The 8,501-nt window shown below is 42.8% G+C and overlaps 1 protein-coding gene across 1 annotated transcript in view; it reads left to right on the top strand.

The window, feature by feature from the left end:
- Positions 1–318: 318 nt before the first annotated feature.
- TET2 (tet methylcytosine dioxygenase 2) overlaps positions 319–8,501 on the top strand; it is a 145,104-nt gene continuing 136,921 nt past the window's right edge. Inside the window, exon 1 of the mRNA XM_012655089.1 lies at positions 319–384. The gene's annotated coding sequence lies outside the window, so the exon portion shown is untranslated. The remainder of the gene's footprint in view (positions 385–8,501) is intronic.

The following is an 8,501-nucleotide window of genomic DNA, read 5'->3' as shown; positions in this document are numbered from 1 at the left end:
GGAGGAGGAGTTGGAGGCCCGAACAGAGCAGGAGGAGGAGTTGGAGGTCCGGGCGGAGCAGGAGGGGGAGTTGGAGGCCCGGGCGCAGGAGGAGGGGGGGGAGGAGGAGGAGGAGGAGGAGGAGGCCGGGCCGAGCCGCAGCAGGAGGAGGCCCGGGCGGAGCAGGAGGCGGCGGCGGGAGCCCGGCCCGCTCGCATGCGAGTCACGTCCGCCCACTGGCGCGGCCGCCGGGCGAGGCGGGCGGACGTCAAGGTGCCTCATGAATATTGATGCGGGGCCGCCGTCGCGGACGCAGGAGGAAGCAAGATGGCTGCCCTTTAGGGTTTGCAGGAAGGAGCCGGGCTGCGACCGCGGGAGCGCCGCGCGGCGGAGGACGAGACCGAGGTCAGAGTGGGCCCCTGGCGCCGCGGACTCTCCCCTCCTCCCCCCGCTTTCTCTCGGGCCCCCGGGCGCGGGGCGCAGACCCCGCAGGGCCACCGCGGACCCCGGGGGGAGCGGGGAGCTCGCGGATGACTGGAGCCGCCTCAACATGGCTGACAGCACCGCCCGGTCCCGAACCCGCAGCCCCGAACCCCCCGCGCCCCCCGCGCCCCGACACGCCGCCTCCCGGGACGGGACGGGGCTTCGCTTCCCGGACGGCTCGGCTTTGGGGGCGCGACCCCCCCGGACCCTCTGCCCCGCTCCGCGGTGCCGGCCGGACGGGTCCCGTCGGTCCCGTGCGCCCCCGGGGAGGGTCCGGCTTGCGACCCGCTCACCCGCCGCGGGGCCCGGGCTTCGCGTCCGCGCCGGTGCCCGCTTTGGGGGCGCCCCGAGCGGGTGTCAGCGGGATGGGACCGGGACGCGCCGAGCGGGGCTGCGCTTTCTTCCCGGTCCGCGCGTTCTGCGGGTGGCGCCGGGCGAGGCGGAGGGACAGCTTCGCCAGACCCCGGGCCGGACCCAGACCCGCTGCTCCCGGGCTGCGCGGGCCACCGTGTGCGGGTCCGCGCCCTGGCTTTGTGCGGCCCGGGCCGGGCCGTCGGTGACAGGCGGACACAAAGGCGGGCGCAGGCCGGGCGCACGGTCAGGGGCGCCCGAGAGGGGAAGCCGGGCTCGGCGGGCGGTGGGGGCCAGCCCCGTCCCACCTCTCCTTTCTCGCCCCTCTGCCCTTCCTGGGGTCTCTGCGTCTGCTCCCCAACCTCTTCTCCTCTTCTGCCTGCCTCCCTCTTCCTCCTCCTCGCCCCTCTCCCCTCCCCGTGCACGCACCGGTCACATCTTGCTGAATCTCTTCCTTGGGACCGCTGCTCCCCTGTTATTGTCTCATTTTATCAGGCCGGCAGGAGAGTTCTCTGCCCATGACAACATAAAGCAAGCGTGGCCTGGTAGACTCTTGGGAAGGCTGGCTATAGCATGCAAGTGTTATTTGCCGGTCGTTGCCCTCGTGATACACTTTTATTACATGGAGAGATTTTTCTCTCCCCCCTCCTCATCTGCGTTTAGGAATTGGAAAACGGGTTGTTTGGAAGTTGTTGGCTTAAAATTTGGTGAAATGTTTTCATATTTGCCTGTCTAAGGAGTAGAGTCCGTCCATGCATTTAAAATCTCAAATCACACATTGTGCTTTTTCCTCTCCAGTCGGGGATTTGATGGCTAATCCACATCCACAAATATTCAACACCAAATGATGCACTGTAGGAATAAGGTCATATCGTAGGGGAAGTTGGGGTTCCCAGAGAAAAGATAGGAGTTTGGTTTGGTTTAAGACTGTGGGTATTGTTTCCTGGCCAATGAAATCATTACATTTGCATTTTAATGGAAAGTTGAAATACTGAGGGGAGTTATATTCTTTTACAGGTTTGCATGTATATTTCATAATGTGTGTGGAGTAGAATATAGATTTCAATACAATAAATACTGATTTTTAAAGTGTTATTAATCCGGGAAATGTTAGGGAAGGACTGGAGATTCAAACTGAAGTTTAGGAGGCAATCGATAGAATTAAAAGATGGGTAGAGAGAAAAGCATAATAATAATGGCATTCCTCCATAAATCAGATTTCCAAGACTGTTTATCCTCAGTGGTTCATGTTGTAGCTCTTTGTATTTTCATCTTTGGAAAAGCAGTTAAATTTGCTTTAATCATTGATTGATACTAGAGGTTCTTTCACATGGTTACTCATCTCTGTGGAGTAGAAACAGTTCATTGGTTCTTATTTGCCCTAAAATAAGAATAAAGAAAATACTTAGGATTTTTATCATAAATGCTGTTTATGGTAAACTGTTGACAAAAACTTTGGTTAATTATTCCAGCAATTCAGAATTTAACATAAACAGTTCCTTTTGCTAACAGGTTAGTATCTATATGTTGGGGACAACTTTTCAAATGTTTTGGTATTTACTGTCTTCAAGCTATTCAACTAGAAATAGATACAATATTTTCCACTCAAATTGATAAACAAGAATACCCACAGTGGTTAATAACTTCGAATGTGACCACGAAGGCTTGTTCTTTTCTACCATCAAATTTAGACTCTTGTTACTTTATGCATCCTACTTTTATGCTGAAAATAGCTGCTAATTAATATTATATGAGGGGTTTCAATGGTTACAAGGAGGAGATATGTGTATGACTCACCAATCTGAATCAAAGTAACACTTTCTCCTTTGTTGGAAAAGAGGAATAAGTATGGGATACATAGTTTACAATGAAAGAGAAAAACCTTTACCATTTAGGTGATAGTCAGTGCCACCTGGGAACTCCCAAAATTCCATAGAACTGTCTTGGATAATTGAGTTTTAGTAGATTGATAATGGGCAATAACAGGGTAGATAGCTTTCCATAAACCATGTCATTGATTTGCTCATTTTCTTGTCGAACTAAACATTCATGAGAAATTCACTTGGAATGAGGCAAGTCCCTTGCCTTGCTTAAATTCTCACATTTGCCAAACTCTTAAGGCTTTAAGTAGATCTGGCTTTGGCCGGTTCATGCCAGGAGCCAGAGGGATTGATGTGACTTTGGTGCGGTGGCATGTGGCCCTAGACATCGGCCGGTCGACGTCACCTCCAGAACAAGTGAGATGCACCTGTCAGGTTGTCATGACAATTCCAGAGTCCCTCCTGGGCACTGGACTTGCATTAGGTAACAGAACTAGAGTTCGTATTTTGGTTTCACTTGCTGAAGTTAGAATTTCTCTGTCAATTCCTCCAAGAGTCGACCCACCCACGATGTTGTAAGCCAAATGTCAGCATTGAAATGTATTTCCTTATTTGCTGACCTTGTTAAGAATCTCTTATGATTCACAGACACACCTCGCAGAAACTTTATTTTCTATCCTGCCCCAAATCCAAGTTAGTAAATCCTTATGAAATTACCTTTGACATAAGATGTCCTCAAAAGTTATGGATGTTTGGCCTTGTAGAATGTCAATATTTTAGAATGTGTGATATTTAGAAAATATTAGGTCTGTTGTTTTATCCTTTTATTGCTCCTGATACAAGTTCAGTTGCTGGTGGTGGTGGTGTTTGAATAGAATTTCATAGATTTATCTAGCCGTCTCAAATTGCCAGAGAGAGTCTTTATTTTGTAAATAACCATGTAGACGGTTTTAATATAATTGTTGCCTATATAGGGACAGGCTAAAACTTTGGACTAGCTGTCGGTAGTAACATCAAAATGACACTTTCTCGGTGATTATGCCACTGTTGCACAACAGTTCCTAAGGGTAGTCATGTCACCAAAGCCAGCAGCAGGACAGTATCTCCCAAGCCAACTTTACATTTGGAGCCTTAACTCTGGGAGATTCCAGTTGCCAAGTAGAGCCGGTTGTTATCTTGGAAACCAGGCGGAAGAAAACAACCACAAGTGATTTTGCCAAATATACAGTATTTACTTGGTCTAGATCTCTAATTTCTCTTTTGACTCACTGCCAAAACTTAGTGAACACTGTGATATTATTGAAGGAGGTTGTTCGCTACATCTATTGGTTTGGGGTGTAGCAGAAGAGAGGAGTCCCCCAGGGAGACAGGGGGAAGTGAGAGAGTGTAAATCATTGCAGCTGCAGCCCGGAAGGAATTCTGTGTGGATGCTTATTTCCAGCATTATTTCGATCCTAGATTGTACATTGCAGAGAATGACAGGCTTAACATGGACATATAATCTTAATAAAATAGATTTTTGGTTGCCCATTCCAAAATGGCAAATTCTGTCAGTTTTGATGTTTGTTTTCTCCATTCGTCATGAAGTGTAGTTAAATGTGTCATGCTTGAAGACGTAGATGATAGCAGGTGGGCTGTTGATATTTTTTGTAAAAATAAATTCAGTGATAATGTCAACCTATCCGCAATTTATAAGAATTTAGAACTCAATGTTTTATGTTTACTGAAGGTCATTATTCAAAACTGTCTTGAAATCACATCCCAAATAATTTGAGAATTAAAATAAGAGATGAATAAATTGGGATAAAGTGTTTTTGAAGGATAATTTAGGACATAAAATTAACTGGTTGCTTCACGAAAATTACTACAAATGTTTCTTTTCAATTAGATTTCTTTCTGTGTATTGGAAGGGAGGGGTTGATTTATGTCTTGGTATTCCCTAGTAGAACCTAGTAGTGACCTATTCAGAGTTAAGATTTAGTGAATGACATAAAACTAGTGAAAAACCATGTCATTTAACTAGAAAAGGTATAATCTATTCTCCATGCATAAGAGAAAAGTAACATAGGAGGTCTTGGTGATGGTGCTTTTCCTTAAATGTAACTTCTAGAGACTATGACAGTTGCCCTGTAGAAGACAGCCATCGTAAGCATAAAGTTGAAGGGTTTTTAGTAAATTTATACTGGGATCACATGTTTAAAAATCATTTCAAAAGTTTTATTAGAAGCATTTGCAAAATCAAAACACACATGATAAAAACTCAAAACGATACACGTTCACAAGTATGCATCTCAACACAATAAAGGCCGTATATAACAAGAGCTGGGCTACCATTATACTCGACAGTGAAACACTCCGTTTTTTCTCTGGTATTAGCCACAGGACAAGGAAGCCCAATGTGATCACTTTTCATCAGCATAGTATTGGAAGACTCAGCCAGAGAAATTAGGTAAGAAAAAAAAAAGGACATTGAAATCAAAAATGGAGAAGTAAAATTCTCTCTGCTTGCACATGAGATGATATTATATATAAAAAACCCTGAAGACTATGGGATCACATTTTTAATTGAAATGTTTTTGAGATAAACATGGATTCAAATGCACTGGTGTGAAATAGGACAGAGAGAGTTCGTGTACACACTGCCCAGTTTCACCCAGTGGCAACATTTTGCAAAACTGTAGCGTAGTAGCACGGCCAGGATGCTGACATTGATACCGTCTATCAATCTTATTCCTCTTTCCCCGGTTTGACTTGCACTCATTTGTCTGTGTGTGTATTTAGTTCTATACCATTTTGTCACATGATCACATATTCTTAAATGTTTTTTTTCTCAAAACAGAAGTTAAGCACAGAAGTTTCACAATTTATCGATCATGTGTTTGATAAAGTTTTTTTTTCTTTTTGCATAATGCCTTGGTGTTAAAAATATGGTAAGTTGTTTTGCGATGCTGTCAGCTGATGTCATTTAATTTTCATCACAACCCCAGAGATAGGTGTTATAATTATCCCTATTTAAGCATGAGGACACTAAAGCACAGTGAGGTTAACTAACTTGCCCAAGTTCACACAGCCAAAATCTGGCGCAGCTGGAATTTGAATTAGGCAGTCTGTCTCTAGATCCAGTCTTTTAGCCTCTCTGCTGTACTACCTCGTTATCAATAATAGTGGAAAACATATAATGTAGACTTAGGTAGGGAAAGTCATAAAAGGAAACTTAAAATACATACAGTTGTCTGCACAAAAACTTGTAGCTGAATGTTCATAGCATTATTCATGTCAAAAATGAAAGCAACCTATATGTCCATCGACTCATCAATGGATAAAAAAATTGTGGTATATCCATACAATGGAATATTATTCAGTAATATAAAGGAACGAATTGCTGATAAATACTACAACATAGATGAACCTTGAAAGGAGTAACAAGGCTACATGCAGTATGGTTTCATTGATATATAGTGTCCAGAATAAGCAAATCTTGAGAGACAGAGAGTAAGCTAGGGGTGGGAGGAGGACTGATTGCTAATAGATATGGGATTTCTTTTGGGAGTGATGAAAATATTCTATAATTAGGTAGTAATGGTTATACAACTCCATGAAATACTAAAAGCCACAGAATTATACGTTTAAAAGGATGACTTTTGTATGGGAAGTATATCTCAAAAAAACCATTATAAAAATGCATACGGTTGAGTTAAGATATTTGGCGCTGAGAAAGTATCTCGTGTCTTATGCAAAAGAAATGTAGGGACTGTTTGGATCGAATGGCGCTAAGCATATCTTTCTAGGAATATGGCACCGGTGAGTTTTACGTAGTTAAATCGCCTTCCTCTCATAGATGAGAAGAAGGATACTTTTATCATTCAAAATTTCCCCATGGTGTTTAGTGGTGAAAAGAGCTTAAGACCTTAGATAGGATGATTAAATAGATTAGGTGACTTGATGAGCAGGGCTTGATACATAATTGCAAGAAACTTTCTCAGATACCTTCAATTACCGAGTCATTTTCCAATTAGCTCAGGAGATGTAACCTACGTGTTAAAAGGAGTCTGTAAAAATTGTCATCCTTGTTTAAATTGCTGCCAGATATGTAGTTTGATCTAGAAATGGGAAGAAATCTCTAGATTGTTTATTTCAGTAACATAAATTACTAGATGATTTTTTTTTTTTGCATTAAAATGTCTTTACATGGAAACAGAAGAGTACTGAAGGACATAGAGAATAAGCTTCAAAACTTTGAGTGTGTTAACTGTTTATATTTCCACTTATTACTGCTGTATTTTAGATTTTAAAATTAAAATGAAAAAGTATCTCAGGGTTTAGACAAGTAATTCTATTTCTGTGTGGTGATATCGTGGCATGTTGCAGATGAAATATAAGATTGAGAGGGAGATTGCTCTCTGCAGTCTGTGTGGTGCCAGGAGACAGCGGGAAATGTTAGAGTCGGAATGCTGAGGGCTCCGCATATTTTGCTACACGTGGCCACGGTGTTTACAAACACCAGCAGAATTTTTACGGGGAAGGGAGTGCAGATTTTTGAGACTGGTCTCTATGCAATTTGGACTCGTACTTTTGCATACACAGGGTGAATTGCTTGGGGTTGATTGTATTTGGGTTCCTAACCTTATGTAATTCTAGATGCCAGACATTCTCACTGTGCAATGCTTCTCTCCCTTTTTATCTGATGAGAATGTCGTATGGCTGCCAGTTGGATCCCATACTTTGGGACCACGACTCTGATAACCGGGGTGGGGAAGATTCACTGGTCTCGAAGTATTGAGCTTTAGGGTTTAGAGATCAATTTAAGGTGTACGTGGTGTTATACTCAATAAGGAAGTATTTTGGCTTCATCTAATTGCTGTGATCATCACTTTTTCAAGAAATAACTGTAGAAATGACCCAGAGTTCTGCTTTTTAAGAGTATGATCGTAGAACCTGCTTGTCAGTTTGTTGTATGTTTGTGACAAGCCCAAATGAAACACTCGTGTTAGAGCTTTTGCCCATCAAAAAGGTGATGTAGTGATTCTTACGGAAAGCAGTGGGTAGAATTTAGGTTTGGTTTCTCCTTGCCAGAGAAATGAGTAGCTTACTTGGTTTTACCCTCTCTTATCTCTCATAAGACTTTCTGAACTGCCTAAGTTGACAATCAATTTTTGTGCTAGTATCTCGGTGATTTTCAAAAGTCATTCACTAAGTTTGGGTGTGGTACTCCATCTTGGCTTCTTCACGCACTTCCAAGATTTGTAAATCTTTTTAAACAAATTGGGAATATTTTGATTTGTCGTTAATATTTTTAACTTTGCTTTTTATAAATAATTTACATGGAAGAGACACTGTACTTGAAAGAAAAAAATTGGGCTGTGAATTGTTGCTGTTTTTACTACTCTCTTCGGAGAGAGTTGCCTGTGGTCCGGCGTAGACACACGGCTGCGATCTGCCCGTACGGTGTGCCGTGATGGTATCGACGTTTTTCACTCGCTACTTTTACCATTGTAAGATTTGTCACAGTTTGTTGGTGGGTCCTGCTAAGTAATAATAATTTTAATTACAATTGTTGTGCTTCATTAGCCATTGCTTAAAACTAGCCTCATCACTTATTTTCTTGATAGAACATTAAATCTAATTTCTATGTCTAGATTACACTTTAATGGAAGCTATGCACCCAGCTCTCAAATGGGTTTTCATTATAGTATTTTCTCCAGAAATTGGCATATTTTTGTCTCAAAAAAAAAAGAAGAAAAAAGGCTTGAATGATGATAATGAAAACCAGATGATAGAACACGGTATCTCTGAGCTATTCTTCCTACTTTTCTTCCCTCTCTGCACTAAGGGCACTCATGAAAAAATACCTTAATTATTAGTTGTACT

Source organism: Propithecus coquereli, unplaced genomic scaffold (assembly GCF_000956105.1).
Source record: "Propithecus coquereli isolate 6110/MARCELLA unplaced genomic scaffold, Pcoq_1.0 Scaffold46, whole genome shotgun sequence".
Classification (NCBI taxonomy): Eukaryota; Metazoa; Chordata; class Mammalia; order Primates; family Indriidae; genus Propithecus; species Propithecus coquereli.
The sequence above is the reverse complement of the archived record's forward strand: the minus strand, read 5'-3'. Positions and strand labels throughout refer to the sequence as shown.